The sequence below is a fragment of the Neoarius graeffei genome, chromosome 6 (genome assembly GCF_027579695.1).
Source record: "Neoarius graeffei isolate fNeoGra1 chromosome 6, fNeoGra1.pri, whole genome shotgun sequence".
In the NCBI taxonomy this organism is placed as follows: domain Eukaryota; kingdom Metazoa; phylum Chordata; class Actinopteri; order Siluriformes; family Ariidae; genus Neoarius; species Neoarius graeffei.
In genome coordinates this window covers 72,725,079-72,745,783 of record NC_083574.1, presented here as the reverse complement: position 1 = coordinate 72,745,783, position 20,705 = coordinate 72,725,079, and positions in this window count along the sequence as shown.

The following is a 20,705-nucleotide window of genomic DNA, read 5'->3' as shown; positions in this document are numbered from 1 at the left end:
GTTATACAGGACAGTGCATACTTAGTATGCACTGATGGAGTGGGGAGGGTTGTGTCAGGAAGGGCATGTGGTGTAAAACCTATGCCAAATCAAATAGGCAGAGAAGGTCTGCTGTAGTGACCCCTAATGGGAGCAGCCAGAAAACAATACTTTTCACTCTTACTTGAGTACATTTATGATTTAAAACATGTACTTATACATTGCACAACACATTTCTCACTACTTTAATTTCTTTTCTTACATTTTTTTTAATTCACACGACTTCTAAGAGTGCTTTGATACATGGAGTTTGAACACACAATTGATGAAACTTAAATAAAGACCAGGACTGGGTTAAATTTGGAGAGATTAAATAGTATTGTTTTTGGTATTGGTTTCCAAAAAAGGTGTGCTTTATTTTCATACACTTTCACTTTTTTTCGCAATGATATATTATTCAACACACACACACACACACACACACACACCTTTGTGTTGCTCAGCTCTCTCCCTTTCTCTCTCCTCTTTATCCTGGAAGATTTATGAAACTAACTTTTGGCAAAATTGCCTTAACTTATGTTATTTGCTAAATGCCTTATTATTTTTATAAAGAATTTGAATGAGCAAACTTTATTTTGTGTTTATGAGACAAGCAGGGTTTTTTTTTTGGGGGGGGGGGCATAACTGAGATTCTGATACATCTGTAATACATTATAGAATGTAATGCATTATAGATGTAATAAATCATAATACGAAGTCACTTGGGTGGCATGGTAATGCAGTGGTTAGCACTGTCTCACAGTAACTAGGTTCTGTATGAAATTTTCACATTCTCCCTGTGCCTGATTTGGTTTCCTCCTGCAGTCCAAAGACATGCGTATTGGGTCAACTGGCTTCTCTAAATTGCTCATATTTGTGAACGTGAATCATTGTTTGTCTCTCTGTTAGCCCTGTGACAGATTGGCAACCTGTCCAGGATGTACTCCGCCTCTTGCTCAAACTCAGATGGGATTGTATCCAGCTCACCTGCGGCCCTGACAGATAAGCAGTATAGATAATGAGTGGATTAAATTACTCACTACGTGAGCAGTCATTTTATAAGTCTTTGGTTCAAATCTCTTAAGCTCAAAATCAGAACACAGTCCTCCTTCATGCAGTGTGTCAAGTGCTTGGAGAATAAGAAAACCAGACACAGAAAAGTTGTCAGGCTTTACTCATTCCAAAATTTAATCATCTTTAGCAGTATTTATACAAAGATTATCACACTAAGAACAGAACAAAGGAGAGAAAAGGCTTTAACAAATGTAAAAACAGATAAACCAGAACATTCTGTTGTCTCTTTTCACAACTGAGCAGCACAAGAAAGAAGGAAAGAAAAGCTCAGGGTATAGAGATCATGAGTTATTCACATGAATCTTAAAAAGGGGGGGGGCATGCAAGTGTATGCATCAATTAAAACAAAGTTAAAAAAAGTGTAAAGAGAACAAGATAATCTCATCTCATTATCTGTAGCCGCTTTATCCTGTTCTACAGGGTCGCAGGCAAGCTGGGGCCTATCCCAGCTGACTACGGGCAAAAGGCGGGGTACACCCTGGACAAGTCGCCAGGTAATCACAGGGCTGACACATAGACACAGACAACCATTCACACTCACACCTACGGTCAATTTAGAGTCACCAGTTAACCTAACCTGCATGTCTTTGGGGGAAACCGGAGCACCCAGAGGAAACCCATGCGGACACAGGGAGAACATGCAAACTCCACACAGAAAGGCCCTCACCGGCCACGGGGCTCGAACCCGGACCTTCTTGCTGTGAGGCGACAGCGCTAACCACTACACCACCGTGCCGCCCAGAACAAGATAATATTCTAACATTAAGATTCTTTTTTTACTCATATTCAAGTTAATATTTTGATGAGTACTTTTACTTCTTCTTGAGCTATTAATATCATACAGGAACAATTATTTTTCCTTGAGGACTGTTTTTGCTTACTCTACCCAGCTCTGATCAATTCACAGAACTATAGAATGGTGAAGTATTCAATTACATTGAGTATAAATATGGATTCCTTTAAATAATATTATTCAAACAATAGTAAACACCACTCTGAAAATTCTATCTATTTACCAGTTATTCAGCCATCAGGGTCATGGGGGAAACTGGAATCAATCCCAGCTGACTTTGGACAAGAGGCAGGGTACAATCTAGGCAGGTCATTAATTTATCACAGGGCTAACATAGAAAAATACAACCATTCACACCTACAGGCAATTTAAAGTAGTCAGTTGACTGTGGCAGTGGGGGTGTGGCCAAGCGTCGGTTTGTGAATGGAGGGCAGGACCAGGGATGGTGATTGGCAAAATCAGTACACCTGTTCCTGATTAACATTGTGTGCTTTGCAGTAACTGCAGAGAATAGAAAAGGAGGGAGAAAGTTTAGAGAGGGGATCTCTCCCAACCAGAGCAGGTGTGTGTATGTAAAAAGCTGAAAAGCAAGGAAAATAAAAAAGTCTGTGTGAACAGCACTTCCCACCTGCCATGCTTCAATATTACACCCACTTCAGAGATTTACTACACTGACCTAATTTGCATGTCTTTGTGGGAGGAAACTGGAGTGCCCAGAGGAAACCCACACAAACAAGGGGAGAACATGCAAATTCCACAAGGTTCAAACCCAGAACCTTTTTGTGTGAGGCAACAGTGCTTAACCACTGCACCACTATGCCACCCTCATTTACCAATTATTATTTCATTAATTTTCAGATTAAAAATATGTCAGATACATTTACATGTATAACACAAGAATTGTCATGACTATTTAGATGAACACACAGATGAACCAAGCAATTAGTCCAAGTAATAATTCCATTCTTCGAAACATTTTCTCTGAAGAGAAACCACGCCTTTGTTCTTATATAAGTGTGCGTGTGTGTGTGTGTGTGTGTGTGTGTGTGTTCATAGAACATCTGTTTATGAAAACAATATATAATTCAGAAAGTCCATAACTTCCTGAAGCTGTTTTGCTGATGCTTGAGAATTATTTTGTTCTCGTTTATGCAAAGATCCTGTTTTCAGAGTGAAAGTTAACCTGTCAGCCTTTTGAGAGAACTCTGGAGTAAAGCTGTTGGCCTTTTGAGAGAGCTCTGGAGTGAAAGGCCACTCTGGAGACCAGAGGTTTTAGCTGTGGAACGTGGGGTGAATGCGTCACATGATGAGTGGTAGTGCCAGTCTGATGGAACATGGATTGATTACCTTACTGATGAGGAAGGATCCCACGTATCTGGGAGCCAGCTTGCAGGAGACGGTTCTGAGGGGCAGATGGCGTGTGGAGAGCATGACTTGCTGCCCCACCCGGTAGGTGGGTGCCTTAGAATGGTGTTTGTTGGCCTGCCTCTTCGATGCAAGGGTGGAGTGTAGGAGTCTTCTCTGGGCCAACACCCACGTCCTCCTGCAGTGGCGTATGAATGTCTGGGCTGAGGGTACGGCAACCTCCTCCTCTTGGTTGGGGAAGAGTGATGGTTGGTAACCTAGGGAGCACTGTGACAAACCTGCGAGAGACCTGTGGCAGATGAAGGCAGAGTGTCATGAGTATATTCGACCCAAGGTAGGTACTTACTCCAAGAACTGGCATCCCTGGACGCCATGCACCTGAGTGCCACCTCCAAATCTTGATTCGCTCGTTCCGCCTGGCCATTGGTTTGGGGATGGAAACCTGAGGAGAGACTACAGGAGGCCCCAATGAGTTTGCAGAAGGCCCTCTAGAACTGCGCAGTGAACTGAGGACCCTGGTCGGAGATGATGTCAGTGGGGAGTCCGTGTATGCGAAAAATGTGGAGAATGAGTAATTCGGTGGTTTCTTTAGCTGTGGGAAGCTTGGGCAGAGGGATGAAGTGGACTTACTTGGAGAAACGGTCAATGACTGTGAGAATGCATGTGTTGCCACCTGAGTTGGGGAGTCCTGTGATGAAGTCCAGGGTGATGTGTGACCAGGGTCAATGAGGAGTCGGGAGGGGTCTTAGCAAGCTGGCAGGGGGTCGATTGGTGGTCTTGTTCTGGCCACATGTGTCACAAGCTGCCATGAACTCCTGGACATCTTCCTTGATCAATGGCCACCAGACGCGTTGTTGGATGAGTGCCAGGGTCCAAGCAGCTCCTGGGTGACAAGGTAACTTGGAGCCATAACCCCACTGCAGCACCTGGGTTCGCACAGAACAGGGAACAAACAGATGGTTACGTGGTATGTTGCTTGAGTTACCTTCTCTGGGGTCCTGCTCCAGGGCCTTCTGCACTAATGTCTCTACCTCGAGTAGGGCAGCCCCCACCAGACAGCATGGAGGGAGGATGGTTTCAGGCATTCTAGACTCCTCCTGGCAGGAAGAGAATATCCTGTACAGGGTGTTGGGCTTGCCGTTCTTGGAGCCTGGGCAGTAGGAGAGCGTGAAACGGAACTGGGAGAAGAAGAGAGACCATCAGGCTTGCTGTGAATTGAGACGTTTGGCAGACTTGAGTTATTCTAAATTTTTGTGGTCGGTCCAGACAAGTAAGGGGAGATCCAACCCCTCGAGCCAGTGCCTCCACTCCTCCAAGGCCAGCTTGACGGCCAACAGCTCTGTCGCCGATGTCGTAGTTTCATTCAGCAGGGGACAGCCAGTGAGAGAAGAAGGAGCAGGGGTGGACCTTGTCATCACTGGCCCTCTGGGAGAGAATGGCTCTGACCCCTGACTCGGAAGTGTCAACCTCCGCAATGAACTGTTTGGCTGGATCGTGTATGGTGAGAATGGGTGGTGTGATGAATTTGCATTTGAGCATGGAGAAGGCTTTCTCTGCTTCCTCCCCCCACTTAAAATGACTCTTGATTGAGGTCAATGCTGTGAGAGGTCCAGCCACTGTGCTGAAGTTGCAGATGAAGCGCCTGTAGAAATTAGCGAACCCCAGGAAATGCTGGAGCTCTCATCGCAAGGATGGGGTGGGCCACTCAGCGACTGCCTCAAGCTTGAGGGGGTCCATCTGGATCCTCGCTGGGGAGATGATGAACCCCAGAAATGAGACAGAGCTCTGGTGAAATTAGCTTTTTTCCGCCTTGACAAACAGCTTATTTTCTAGCAGGCGCTGGAGGACCTGCTGGACATGACCCTGATGTTCCTCCAGGGAGTGGGAGAAGATCAGGATGTCATCCAGGTACACAAAAATGAAGCTGTTGAGGAAGTCCCTTAAGACGTTGTTAACAAGTGCCTGGAAGACTGTGGGTGTGTTGGTCAGGCCGAAAGGGACCACGAGGTATTCGTAGTGACCAGTGGTGGTGTTAAAGGCCGTCTTCCACTTGTCCCCCTCCCTGATCCTGATGAGATGGTAGGCATTGCATAGATCCAGCTTGGTAAATACCTTGGCTCCCTAGAGTAGTTCAAAGGCCATGGTCATGAGCGGTAGTGGGTAGCAGTTCTGGACCGTGATGGCACTGAGACCTCAATAGTCAAGGCAGGGGCGGAGCGACTTGTCCTTCTTTTCCACCAAGAAGAATTCTGCCCCTGCTGGGGAGGAGGAAGGGTGGATGATCCCAGCTGCCAAAGATTCAGAGATGTACTTCTCCATGGCTTGCCTTTCGATGGGAGAGAGAGAGTAGAGTCACCCTTGGGTGGCGCCGTCCCAGGCAGGAAGTCAATTCCACAGTCATAGGGTCTGTGAGGAGGGAGGGACACTGCTTGGGTCTTGCTGAAAACAAGTGTTAAGTCCAGGTATTCTGGAGGCACGTGAGAGAGGTCGGGAAACTTGCTGGCTGAAGGCTGCGGTGGTTTGGCGGGAGGCAGAGTGGAGTTCAGACAGGAAGCTAGGCAGGACTGGCTCCAGCCTAGGATGGCGTTGTCGGCCCAGTTTAGGTGGGGGTTGTGCTGCATTAACCAGGGTAACCCTAGGATGATGGGTACATGAGGGTCGTTCATGACATGAAGTTGGATGGTTTTTGAGTGGTTACCGGAAATCCTCACGGTGAATGGGATGGTAAGGTGGGTGATGGTGGTCAAGCCAGTACCATTGAGTGCCAGGACAGTGAGAGGGACGTCGAGAGTAAGTAGCAGGATTCCCAGATGCTTGGCAGTGGCGGAGCAGATCAGGTTCCTGTCCGCCCCTGAGTCGATGAAAGCCTGGAGGTGGTGATGCTGGTTGTCATGGATGATGATGACAGGGAGTAATGGTCGATCAGCAGGGGGCTGGTTCTGAGTGTTGCCCACTAGGGCCCCTCAATTCACTGGTGGACTCGTCCTTTTAGCTGGCAGGCTCGGCAGATGTGTCCTAGCTGACCACAGTAGAAGCAGGCCCCTGTGCTCCACCAGTGCTGTTGTTCCTCTGTTGACACCCTAACCCTATCTACCTGCATGGGTTTGACAGACAAGGTGGGAGGTAGAGACGAGGTGAAGCTGGGGCTGGTCTTTTCTCTCCTCCATTGCTGGATCCGTGTGTCAATATGGTTGGCGAGGTCCATGAGGCTGGAAAGGTCCGACGGCGGTTCCTGCATTACCAATTCATCCTTAATGGCATCAGATAAGCTGTGCAAGACCGCGTCGACCTGGGCACTCTTGTTCCAACTACACGATGCCGCCAACGTCCGGAACTCAATGGCGTAGTCCAAGGTAGACTGGGCCCCTTGCCACAGCTCCATCAGTTCTCTGGCCACCTCCCAGCAGGACAGAGAGCAGTTGAAAGTTCGCCTCATCTCCTCAGAGAAATCTTTGAAATTGGAGCTAAAGGGTGCATCGGCATCCCAGACCGCTGTTCCCCACTCCCTGGGCTTGCCAGTGAGGATCATGATGGTATATGCTATCCGGGAATGTTCTGTGGGGAAGGCCAGAGGTTGCAGCTCTAGGATCAATGAGCATTGAGACAAAAACGATCTGCAAGTACCTGATTCTCCAATGTAGGGCTGAGGCGCTGGGAGTCTCGGCTCACGGAAAACAGTGGTGGCAGGAGCTGAAGTAGGAGACGGCTGGACGGGGTAGGCACGGCTTGATAGTGCTGCATCTGCATGGTGAGAAGGTTGAGTGAGTTGGACAGGGTGGCAAGGTTCTGAGTAATTTGTTGTAGGTCTTGTTGGTGGGTCCCGAGGAGAGTCCCTTGTTGTTGGATGGCCGTTCTCAGATGGGTGAGCTCAGCTGGATCCATGCTGTCCAGAATGTACCATTATGGGTGCTGGAGGTGTGGTGAAATTTGGATCCAGAAACAGAACACAAACACAGACAGTAATCCAATAAGTAAGGTGGGTTTAATCCAGGGCAAGGGCGTGGCAAAAAGGTAAACAAACTAGAAAATGAAACAAATAGCAAAAATAGTCCAAGTAAAAAAGGAGGCAAAAACTTGACAAAAAACGAGGCAGGCAAGGACAAGAAAAACACTAGTGCAAAAAACCATGAACAAGAAAAATGTTAGTGCAAAAAACCATGAGAAGCATACGAGGCACAGAAATGGCTAGAGAAAACAAATGAGACATTCTGGCAAAGTCTGTTTCTGAGAACAGCGTTTATAAAGGCAGCGGTGAAAACCACAAAGTGAATTCAGGCGAGTGCTCACTGAACGGGGAAGCAGGCAGGATGGAATTCCCATCCCAGATCCAGATCGGCATTGACATGGGACATACACAAGCTCTGAAGCGGATGTCCGGGGCAGAGCATGACAGATAATGCCTGATAGAGATATCTGTTTGGCATGCATGCAACTGGTTTTGGCCAGTTTACTTGCTAATTGTTTTGGCTAGTTCCAGTTAAATCCTTGAAACTTATCTTCACTTGCACATCTGCTCTCTATTTTCATAAGGCTCTCCTGATCAGTGATGTAATGCTTCATCTCCCATTGATGTTACCCTGTCATACACAGATAACTCTGCTTCTTAAATGACATCTTCCTATCATATAGCTACACCACACTTTTAGAGCCCATCTTCCAATCATTTAGCTACAACACACTCTTGAATGTGGATATATACTTATGTTTGTCTTTCAGTAAACTGAGAAACATCTCTGAACGCCTGTGTCTGTCTCAGTGAATGTTGCTCCCGGAGCCATGAGGCAGAATCTCTCAGGCAGCAGAGGACTACATTCCTGGATCAACCTTTGTCAATTCAGGTTTTTTTTTTTTAGTACAGACAGATCAAAAGTATGATCAGTTTCCTGGAGGCTCATGTCCAGGATTGGAAGGTAAGAGATTTTTTTTCATTAAGTATCTTGGGTTCTGTTCTTCCATCTGGAGATCTGAGATTTGGTAATCCCAATTGCACACATGTACAGCGTATAAAAATTCTATGGTTTTCCTAAGGCTAACTGGAAGAAACTGATTTGGTAATCACAATTGCACAAATACATGCAGCATTTTTTTCTGTAATAAATATAAAAGTGCTCTGGTGTTTCCTAGGGCTGATTAGAAGTAAATATGGTTTGATTTGTCTGCTTTGCCCAAGTTATCCTTATCTTCAAGTGTTTCTTTGAAGAAGTGGGTCACTGAGTCTTACTCAAGTATGTATACTCTACAACTGTCATATACTGTATGGATATGGTCTCAATGGCATTCCCAAAGACAGGTTGAGAGGTTTATACACTCTAATCTGATAATTATTTCCCAATATTATAATTGGTTGAAATTTTACCTCACTCTGCCTAGGAATTTTCTCTTTTGTGTGTGTTGTGTTTTGTGTGTGTCAAGATGAGTGAAAGTGGTCAGTCTAAGAGTGAATATAGGATTCCCAATCAGTTCACATTTTTCAGTTCATATTTTGTGTCCCCTTTGTTGATAATTTGGCAGGATGTACCAGTGGCAGCTGGTAGTCTTTCAAACAGGGGAGGCTGGTCGGTTACGATATTTCCAGATTTTAAAAGAAAAAAGAAAAAACACATCAATTTTGCCCATACTTTTGCCTCTGATCTGGCTGATTGTTGGCAGGGTCACAAACTGTGAAATAACAGGTTCTTTTGGCCCATTAGCCTACTGTCCAATATGCATGATGGTGGTGTTGGGGGGGTATATTTTAACATTTTATATTTTAAAATTGTGGCATGTGGCATGTTGTTTAAAAATTGATCATTATTGAAAGCAGCTCTTTGTCAGGAACCTCAGCAGTAACAGCAGAGTGTTCTGGAATAGGCACAAGCACTGACCTTGGGGAGCCAAACATAGAGCTGGGTGCCACACATTTCATTCAATGACACTTTCCCTATATTTTACTTATTTTGACTGAGAAATGTTTTATTGACAATTTTGATAGCCCTTCACTTTTAATCCAGGTCTGTAGTGTGAAATGTTCTCGGCTGTGTTTTTGTTTAAAAATGTTTTCCAAATTGTAGCTGTGTTTAATTCATATCCAGAGAAATATATATTCCAATATAATATACTCAGCATAAACATTTTAAATAGATTCTATATTTTTGGTCCATCCATGACATATTACTAAAGTAGCCTATTTACTGTTGTTGATGTGGGTCACCATCATATCAGTATTATTTAAAAGAAAATTCTGCCCTTCTTTCTTTTTCTAGAAAATGTTCAGTTACTCTGTCATACCAGGTGGGAGTCTTCTCTAGAGACTTCACTAACTTCCTCTCAATTGCAAGTAGAGCAAGGTTGCTGAGTCGACTTTGACCCATGGTGTTTCGGCTGTATGACTTCACCCGTTTCAAGCAGGAGAAGCTCCTCTCTACACCTGCCGACATAACCCCAATTGTTGGCATCCGTGCGCAGCTTTCTTGCTAGCTGACTAGCCCCCTCAAGTTCAGTCACTCAAATAAACAAAATTTCTGGAACTAAGATAGCAAACTTGACAACACTATATTTACACTTTATTTACAATGAAAATATATACAAACTAAAAAAGCTGGTAGAAACCGTATGTAATGAATGAAATCAAAATGTAAGCTGATCTCTTACAATACACCACACCACTTGCGAATCTGCATGGGACTGAACTGAAATTCACCGCTGCCTGTCTATATTTGAAACGAGATGTCAATCAAAGAAAATATCAGTCCGCTTTCACCAATCACCAGTCTCCTCGTGGAAAGCTTTGCCATGTCCCTCTCATTGCCTCTCACTGTGAGACTGGGAGTCCGTGGGAGTCCGTGGGCGGGCGTTTTCACAGTATTTGTCCAATAATCGTCTTGCATTTTGATATTGAAAAGCACATAGCTCCCAAATGCCATTGAAGTCCACTGAGGCTGGGCTGCATCACGTTGTCACGAGGGGGAAAAAACTCATGCACACATTAGGAGAACTGGAGAAAGTTATAACAGAATGATTTCGCACTGTAGTTGGGTTGAGCACATATATTTCTATGATTCTGGATCTGAAATAGCAATGTTATAAGGTCGGCTATAACATAAGCCTAGCGCAATTCATCCTACATGATGTTCGTCATTTTTAGAGGAGGCTGAGCCTCCCTCGTTGTCTTAGAGCAATCGCCCGTGGGATGTACAGATGGTCAACCACAATGTAAACCTTATCCTAGAGATGGTACTTTTGATGAAATCGATTTGTTAAGAGCTAGTTTGATGGTAAATAAGCATGCCCATAATAAAAAGGTTGGTAACAATGACAGGAAAAAGTAACTCAAAAAGTGTGAATTTGACTAAATCTGCATTGGTGGTGTGCCCACCTGTCCCTGTATCATCTGTAAATGCATGTGTGCAGGCTTCTTCCTGCTTTAGCTCCACTGTGTAAAAAGCATCTGTGAGTTTTATTCAGCATGCCACTATCAGTCTCAATTCTGAGCCAACTCTACCCCCTGAAAAAAAATGAAAACAATACTGTCCACTCTAAACAAGCTGTAACACATTGCTCATACATTTGAACAGTTAACCAGGTTAATCAAGAATAAATTTTAATTTGCTTCTGATCTCTCAAGTAACAGGTGTTAAGTAACACCAGAATTAATCCTGTAAAGCTTCGTTTACACATTTTAAAACTGGATGGATTGAGTGTGCTTCAGACAGTAGGTAATTCACAGTGCTTTTCATAACAATCTTTTTAAATAACTTGCTTCCTGAAAATGCTCGTGTTTTGAGAATTTCTATTGCAGGTGCCCTCAGTGACATCACCACTGAAGAGAGTTGGTATGGAATTCAAAGGTGTAATCTTTTCTGCTTAAAATAGATAGATAGATAGATAGATAGATAGATAGATAGATAGATAGATAGATAGATAGATAGATAGATAGATTCAGAAAATAATTTATTTGTTTATATTCTCTTGTTCAGGAAAATATTTGTGTCTTACATCACTGGATGTCATGAGCTTAAATTGTCAGATTGAGCAGGTTTTTTCCTGAAATTAAAATACAATCTCATTGTAGAAGAGCTTCTAATGTGAATATGAAAAAAAAAATCTAGTGACTACTAGATTTCTCTCCAGGATGCTGCTTTAACAGTTATTGTACTTGATAATAATAATAATAATAATAATAATAATAATAATAATAACAACAACAACAAGAAGAGGAAGAAGAAGAAGAAGAAGAAGAAGAATAGTCATGCCACAGAAGCATATTCATTACAAATTAGACATCACTTCAGTAAATTTATGTTAATTTCTTTGAAAAAAATGTATGCAAAAATGATCTGAGAGTTTTTTTGGTTGTTTTTTTCCATTACATAAAACAAAAACTTATTGATCTTTGTGTAGATGGGAAGATCTACACAATATCCTTTTATGGTTGACATTGGTGCCACCAAATCATCTTTTGGTAGGAAATCTTTCAGTGGTCCTTATGGTAGTGGGGGCATGGTTGAGTGTCAGCTGTGAACGGCAAGAAGGCAGTTTGAACCAGTGGGTAACCTGTGATGAGAGGTGCACCTGTGTCAAATTACTAGCTGTCTATTAACCTGTGTCTCTGTGTGTCTTTCAGACAGTCAGAAATGAGAGAGTGTCGTGACACCCCATCATGCATATGCGTGGAACTGAAAAGTGTATTAAAATAAAAGAACTCACCCATTCTGAAGCCTGCTTCCTGTGTTTCACAAAGTTCGAAAGTTTTTACACTGGTGCCGAAACCCAGGACTGAGGAAGGTATGCCACCATGGAATCTGAACCAGTCAAAGAGCTCCTCCAAAAGCTCGTTGATGACCTCCAGTGCCAGCAGCACACCCTTGTCATGCTGACAGTATATCAGGGCCTTCCAGGCTCTGCTTAAAGCCCAGGCAGAGGACCAGCAGGTGATATGGAGCTGTCTCCAGTCTGCGAGTGCTCCAGCGGTCGTTCCTGTGGCCAATGTGCCCATCCAGCTGATGAAGATGGGGCCACATGATGACCCTGACACCTTCCTCGAGCTGTTTGAGCATGTTGCGGAGGCAAGCTTGTGGCAAACCTCTCTGTGGGCAGCTCATCTTCTGCCGCTCCTGTCAGGGGAAGCCCGGCTTACGGCTCAACAGCTCCCAGCCACCAACATGTTGGAGTACCCCCACCTGAAGTGAGCCATCATACAGTGGGTCGGACATGGCCCAGAAGAGCAGCACCAGCACTTCTGTTCGCTGGCCTATGGCAAAGTGGGCCAGCCATTCCTGTTTGCCCAACAGCTCCGAGATGCCTGCCGGCAATGGCTGTTGGCCAGTGAGGGTGACGTTGATTCCATCATCAAGCAAGTGACCCTGAAGCAGATCACCACCCAGTCAGCATGAAGTCAGCGTGGATCCGGTGTCACCGACCAACGTCGCTGGAGGAGGCGGTTTGACTGGCCAAGGATCATCTGATGACATATCCAGTAGCAGGCTCTGCTACCACTTCCTGTCCCTCACTTTCTCCTTCTTCCCCTCCCTCTCCTTGCCCCTCCCCTACCCCAGCCCCACAGAAATGGGTGCCAACTCCCCCAAAACCTGCTCCCTGCACTCATGTTTATCCTTATGTTTCTGCTGTCCCTTCTCCTCCTGTGTCTGTGCCAACAGTAACCCCCTCTCTCTCCACAGTTGAACTCATTCATGCCCACCAGAACCACGAGCAGGCCCAGGCAGGTCTGTAGGCACGGAGGGAAGGCAGGGAATCAGTGCTTCCAAAACGAAGCAAGGCTGCTGGTTTGCATCCCCGATGTGCTTCAGGCTTGCCCTGATCGAGCAGGGGCTCACAGGATAACTGAGTATTCAAGGAGGTACACATCAGGCTTTGGTGGATTTAGGTTGTAATCAGACCTCCATACATCAAAGCCTGACTCAATGCAGGGCATGGGAAAATGCACATTTGGTGAAGCTGAAGTGTGTGCACAGTGATATACCCAAATATCTGCTGGTGCCCATCACTATCCACTTCCAGGGAGAAAAGCATTGCATAGAGACCATGGTTAGTCCATGTCTCACTCACCCAACGATCCTGGGGACCGACTGGCTGGGGTTTAAAACATCCATCCATTATCTGTGGCCATTATCCATTATCATTCTACAGGGTCGCAGGCAAGCTGGAACCTCATCTCATCTCATCTCATTATCTCTAGCTGCTTTATCCTTCTACATGGTCGCAGGCAAGCTGGAGCCTATCCCAGCTGACTACGGGCAAAAGGCGGGGTACACCCTGGACAAGTCGCCAGGTCATCACAGGGCTGCCACATAAACACAGACAACCATTCACACTCACATTCACACCTACGGTCAATTTAGAGTCACCAGTTAACCTAACCTGCATGTCTTTGGACTGTGGGGGAAACCAGAGCACCCAGAGGAAACCCACGCGGACACGGGGAGAACATGCAAACTCCACACAGAAAGGCCCTCGCCGGCCCTGGGGCTCGAACCCAGGACCTTCTTGCTGTGAGGCGACAGCGCTAACCACTACACCACCGTGCCGCCCAAGCTGGAACCTATCCCAGCTAACTATGGGTGAGAGATGGGGTACACCTTGGACAAGTTGCCAGGTTATCACAGAGCTGATACAGAGTCAAACAACCATTCACACTCACGGTCAATTTAGAGCCACCAATTAACCTAACCTGCATGTCTTTGGACTATGGGGGAAACCAGATCACCCAGAGGAAACCCACACAGGGAGAACATGCAAACTCCACACAGAAAGGCCCTCACCAGCTGCTGGGTTCAAACCCAGTACCTTCTTGCTGTGAGGCGACAGCGCTAACCACTACGCCACCTGGTTTAAAGCATTAATGAAACAAATATTAGCAGTTTTATTTAAAAAAAATTGTCTTTCATTTTCTTTTCATACTCTTCTAACCTCCCCAACAGGATGGATAATACTCCTAGTCTGTGACCTAGTGATCTTGCATAAGCATATGTTTTTGATAGAGACTACAAAGAACTTCTGTAAGTCCCTCTGGATTAGGATGTCTGCTAAATGCTGTAAATGTAAATTGCATGGACATGGTCATGAACTCCTTGCTTTCCATCCATTATGTATACCACTGTGGCAGCGGGGGCGTGGTCAAGCGCCGGTCTGTGACAGGAGGGTGGAGTCAGGGAAGGTAAGTGGCAGAATCACTACACCTGAGAGCAATTAACCTGTGTTTGTGTGTCTTCCCAGTGACCGCGCCCTATATCAGGAGGGAGAGCGAGAGCGGAAGGAGCTCATCCCTAAACCAGACGCCGGTTGTGTGTGTGTGTCTGTGTTAGTAATTGCATATTGTTAGACTGAAAAGTGTGGCAATAAAGCCGAGTTGTGAACCTGATCTCTGTCCTGCCGTCCTCTGTGCTCCACCCACACATAGGGAACATACTACAGTGGTGCCGAAACCCGGGAAGTGGAGCACCAACCCAGCAGCCCCATGGAATCCTCCCCGTTCGCCGACCTGGTCCACGCCCTCGCCACAGCTCAGCAAAGCCAGCACCAGGCGCTCGTCACACTCCGAAAGGAACAAGAGCAGTGCTTCGAAGCCCTGGTGCTGGCCCAGCAGGAAGATCGCGAGGCGTTCCGGCATCTCCTCGTGTCAATGGGGTCCACCAGCGCTCCGGCCGCGGGCCCGTCTCCCCTCACTGTCAGCAAGATGGGCCCGCAGGACGACCCCGAGGCATTCCTCACGTTATTTGAACAGGTCGCCGAAGCCTCGGGGTGGCCGAAGGAGCAGCGCGCGGCGCGCCTCCTCCCCCTGCTAACAGGAGAGGCACAGCTGGCCACGCTACAGCTCCCCGCCGACCGCCGGCTGGCCTACGCGGACCTCTGCCAGGCCGTCCTCCAGCGCATGGGGCGCACACTGGAACAACAGCGCCAGTGCTTCCGCGCGCTGCGATTGGAGGAAGTCAGCCGGCCATTCGCATTTGGCCAGCAGCTCTGGGACACCTGCTGGCGGTGGTTGAGGGCCAACGATCACAACGCCGAGGGAATCATCGACCAGGTGGTACAGGAACAGTTCATCGCCCGCTTACCAGCCGGAACCGCGGAGTGGGTCCAGTGCCACCGCCCGGCGTCACTGGATCAGGCAGTCGAGCTGGCGGAGGATCATCTGGCGGCTGTCCCGGCAGCAGGACAGCAGATGGCATCTTCTCTTCTCTCCTCTTCTCTCTCTCTCTCTCCCCCTCCTCCTGTGTCCCGTCCTCGCCCCATTCCCCCACCGTGGAGGCGGGGGCCGGCACCACTCCAGCCGGCCCGCCGCACCCGCGGTGCCCTCCCATTTCTCCCTTCTGTGTCTGTCTCTCCCCCACCTCAGGTGAGTGAGCCCCAGATCACCGGTGCAGAGGGAAAGCCCGGGCCGGTTTGCTGGTGCTGCGGGGAGCCGGGCCACCTTCAACAGCAGTGCACAGCAATGGAAGTGGGCATGGTGGTTCAGATCCCCGACGCGCCAGAGGCCGCCCTCGATCGGGCCGGAGCGTATTGCATACCGGTGAGTATCCAAGGGGCTACATATCAGGCGTTGGTGGATTCTGGTTGTAATCAGACCTCAATTCACCAAAGCCTGTTGCAAAACGAGGCATTGGGGGGAGCACAAGGGGTGAAGGTGTTGTGTGTGCACAGGGATGTTCACCGCTACCCTTTGGTGTTGGTCCACATTATTTTCAGACGGGAAAAATTAATAGTGAAGGCGGCGGTTAATCCTCGCCTTACCCACTCTTTAATTTTGGGGACTGATTGGCCGGGATTTCGGGGTTTAATGACGCGCCTAGTAGAGAGTGGGTCCTGCCATTTGACAGGGGGAGGTCCCGGGGTCGCTTTGGCGGGAGCAGCTGTCACAGAGCCGTCTACGTCATCTCCGCGTCAGAATGAGGAGCCGCCGGCTCCTCCTCTCTCTATTGGGGAATCCCTCATGGATTTCCCATTAGAGCAGTCACGAGACGAGACTCTGCGGCATGCGTTTGACCAAGTGAGAGTAATCGATGGTCAAACACTCCAGCCGAACGCCACCCCGTCCTTCCCCTACTTTGCGATTATGAAGGATAGATTATACCGAGTGATGCAGGACACTCAAACTAAAGAGCGAGTCACGCAGCTTTTAATTCCAAAGAGCTGCCGGGAATTGGTATTCCAGGCGACTCACTTTAATCCCATGGCTGGACACTTGGGGCAGGATAAAACACTAGCCCGAATAATGGCCCGGTTCTATTGGCCGGGGATTCACGGCAATGTCCGTAGGTGGTGTACGGCATGCCGCGAATGCCAGTTAGTAAATCCAGCAGCCATTCCAAAAGTGCCTTTGCACCCTCTACCGTTAATCGAGACCCCGTTTGAGAGAATTGGGATGGATCTCGTCGGGCCATTAGATCGGTCAGCACGAGGGTACTGCTTTATATTAGTTCTGGTGGACTATGCAACGTGATACCCGGAAGCAGTGCCTCTGTGCAATATCTCAGCATGCAGTATTGCAGAGGCACTCTTCCGCATCATCTCCCGAGTTGGAATCCCGAAAGAGATTTTGACTGATCAAGGCATTTCGTTTATGTCACGAACACTGCGCGAACTGTATGGGTTACTGGGGATTAAGCCGATCCGCACCAGCATGTATCACCCACAAATGGACGGTTTAGTGGAACGGTTCAACCGCACCCTCAAAAATATTATTAAGAAATTCATAAGTGAGGACGCACGTAATTGGGATAAGTGGCTCGAACCCTTGCTGTTCTCAGTGCGAGAGGTCCCCCAAGCCTCTACTACACCTGAGAGCAATTAACCTGTGTTTGTGTGTCTTCCCAGTGACCGTGCCCTATATCAGGAGGGAGAGCGAGAGCGGAAGGAGCTCATCCCTAAACCAGACGCCGGTTGTGTGTGTGTGTCTGTGTTAGTAATTGCATATTGTTAGACTGAAAAGTGTGGCAATAAAGCCGAGTTGTGAACCTGATCTCTGTCCTGCCGTCCTCTGTGCTCCACCCACACATAGGGAACATACTACAACCACTTATCCATCAGAGTCGTGGTGGAAGTTGGAGCCAATCCCAGCTGACTGCAGGAGAGATGCAGGGTACACACTGAGCAGTCTATTGCAGGGCTAAGACAGACACAAACCACCATTCATGCTCACATTCACACCCAAGGGCAATTTTAAAGTAGCCAGTTGACCCTGGCTACCCTGGCGCCAGAGGTGGAAAAACCCGGGGTGCAGAAAGTAAAAACCCTACCACATTTTTGCTCCAGCCAATTCAATGAACCAGCTGATCCTAATTACCACATCCCCTAAGCCAGGTTGATGAGCTAATTGGTGAAATCACCTGTGTTGAGAGCACAGGCAGAAGGAAAACCTAAGCAGGACTTTTACTTTGTCAGTCCAGTTTTTCCACCTCTGAAAACCGGTTTAATAACTCGCTTGAGTTGATGATCGCGTGTTCCGGAATCTACCTTGATCAGGGGTAGATAAAGAGAGGAATGCGCTGAAGCGGGTTTTGGACGGTCCTGGTGAATTCTCTTTATCTGGTCAGTCTTGCTTGGAGTCAGACACGAAAGAGAAAGATGGCTGGCTTCCAGCTCCTTTTGAAAGAAGATGGGTCATGGAGGAGGAGATGTGAGTGATCCCGCCCAGGCGTGACATAGTCAACGCTGAAGTTGGCTGGGAATTGTAGTTCTTAGACACAAAATGGTGCATGATCCCTACAAAGGGGAGAGCCAGAAGGTAGCACAGGCATGAGGGAGCCCTAGGACATAAAGCAGCCAGCCAAGACACCATCAACAAACTCGAGTGAGCAAGCGAGTGGGGACTGACAGCATCCATACATCCCAGTTTACCAAAACACTCTATGTCTGAGGACCCTCCAGATCTATACCTTTACCTCATAAACACCATTAACAAAAGGCTTGACTAAACAGATATGTTTTCAGCCTAGACTTGAACACTGAGACTGTGTTCAAACACTAACACTGTGTTCAAACATTCCCAAACACTACTTGGAAGGCTGTTCCATAACTGTGGGGCTTTGTAAGAAAAGGCTCTGCCCCCTGATGTAGCCTTCACTATATGAGGTACCAGCAGATAGCCTGCACCTTTTGATCTAAGTAGGCGTGGCGGGTCATAGAGGAGCAGAAGTTCACTCAGGTACTGTGGCACAAGACCATTCAGTCTTTTAAAGGTCAATAATAGTACTTTATAATCAATACGAAATTTGATTGGGAGCCAATGCAGTGTGGATAAGACAGGCGTGATGTGGTCATATTTTCTAGTTCTAGTAAGGACTCTTGCTGCTGCATTTTGAACTAACTGTAGCTTGTTTATGCACTTATTGGAACATCCAGACAGTAAGGCATTACAATAATCCAACCTGGAGGTAACGAAAGCATGGACTACTTTTTCTGCGTCATGTAGTGACATTAAATTTCTGATCTTAGCAATATTTCTGAGATGAAAGAAAGCTATCCGGGTAATGTTATCAATGTGAGTTTCAAATGAAAGCCTGGGGTCAATAATCACTCTGAGGTCTTTTACTGCTGCACGTGAAGAAACAGAAAGGCCATCCAGAGTTACTGTGTAATCAGAAAACTTACTTCTAGCTGCATGTGGTCCTAGTACAAGTATTTCAGTCTTGTTAGAGTTAAGCAGAAGGAAATAAGCATACAGTGTCTAATGTTCTTTACACATTCCTCAATTCTCTTAAGCTGGTGTCTCTCATCAGGTTTTGCAGAAACACACAACTGTGTGTCATCAGCATAACAGTGGAAACTAATACAATGTTTACGAATAATATCACCCAGAGGTAACATATATAAAGTAAAAAGCAGTGGACCCAAGACAGAACATTGTGGAACACCAAACTTTACCTCAGTATGTCTAGAAAAATCACCATTTACATCAACATACTTATAGCGATCAGTTAAATAAGAGCTGAGCCAGGAGAGGGCTGTTCCCTTAACTCCCACAACATTTTCTAGTCTATCCAGAAGAATGGCATGATCAGTGGTATCAAATGCTGCACTAAGGTCAAGCAACACAAGCAGCAAGACACAGTCCTGATCAGATGCCGCACTAAGGTCAAGCAACACAAGCAGCAAGACACAGTCCTGATCAGATGCCAACAGTAGGTCATTTACTACTTTAACCAAAGCTGTCTCTCTGCTATGATTAGGTCTAAAGCCTGACTGATACATTTCATAGATGTTATTCCTATGTAAATATGAGCATAACTGCTGTTCCACAGCTTTTTCAAGGATCTTGGCGATAAAGGGGAGGTTTGATATTGGCTGATAATTGGACAGCTGACAGGGATCAAGGTCAGGTTTTTTAATCAGGGGTTTGATAACTGCTAGTTTAAAGGATTTGGATACATAGCCAATCGTAAGAGAATAATTTATTATTTTTAGAAGCGGTTCAATTACTTCAGGTTTTTTCTGTTTGAATAGATGTGTAGGTAAGGGATCTAGTACACAAGTTGAGGCTTTTGATGCCGAGATTAATGAAAGTAATTCAGTTTCTTTTAGGGGAGTAAAACATTCTAATTGATGATCTGATACAGTTATATTGTTAACTACAGGGTCACTTACATTGTCTGACCTTAAATTAGTAGTTTGAATTTTTTGTTGGATATTCTCAATTTTGTCATTAAAAAAAATAATGAAATCGTTGCTACTACATACTACAGGTATGCATGTGTCTATAGTGGACTTATTCCTGGTTAAGTTTGTTACAGTATTAAATAGGAATCTAGGATTATTTTTGTTATCTTCTATTAGGGAGGAGAGATATGTTGATCTTGCAGCACTAAGAGCTTTTCTATACTTCAGGAAGCTCTCCTTCCACACTAATTTGAACACTACCAACTTTCTTTGACGCCATTTACATTCCAATTTTTGAGTGGTCTGTTTTAATATGCGAGTGTCATCATTATACCAGGGTGCTAATTTTTTGTCTCTGACCATTTTCCTTTTAAGAGGAGCTACATTATCTAAGATATGGTGGAATGTTGACTCTAAGCATTCAGTTGCCTGATCAAGTTCTGCAGGGGCTGACAGTGACCTAATCAAAAGTTGCTAACTCTGGGAGATCATTTATAAAGCTCTGTGCAGTAGTTGACATGAATGTACATTTAATACAGTAGCGTGGTGAGGTGCATATATTATTACTCAGACATATTTTGAATGAGATGAGATAATGATCTGAGATAACTTCAGACTGTGGAAGCATGACTATATTTTCTATGTTTAACCCGAATATTAGTATTAGATTGAGGGTGTGACCACCATTATGGGCCGGTCCTATGACATTCTGATTAATCCCAACTGAATTTAAATGGACACAAATGCTGTTTTCAAAGGGTCTTCTGGGTTATTGAAGTGAATATTAAAATCTCCAACAACTAACGCTTTGTCTAAGGAAATAACCAGATCTGAGATAAAATCTACAAATTCAGAAAGAAACTCA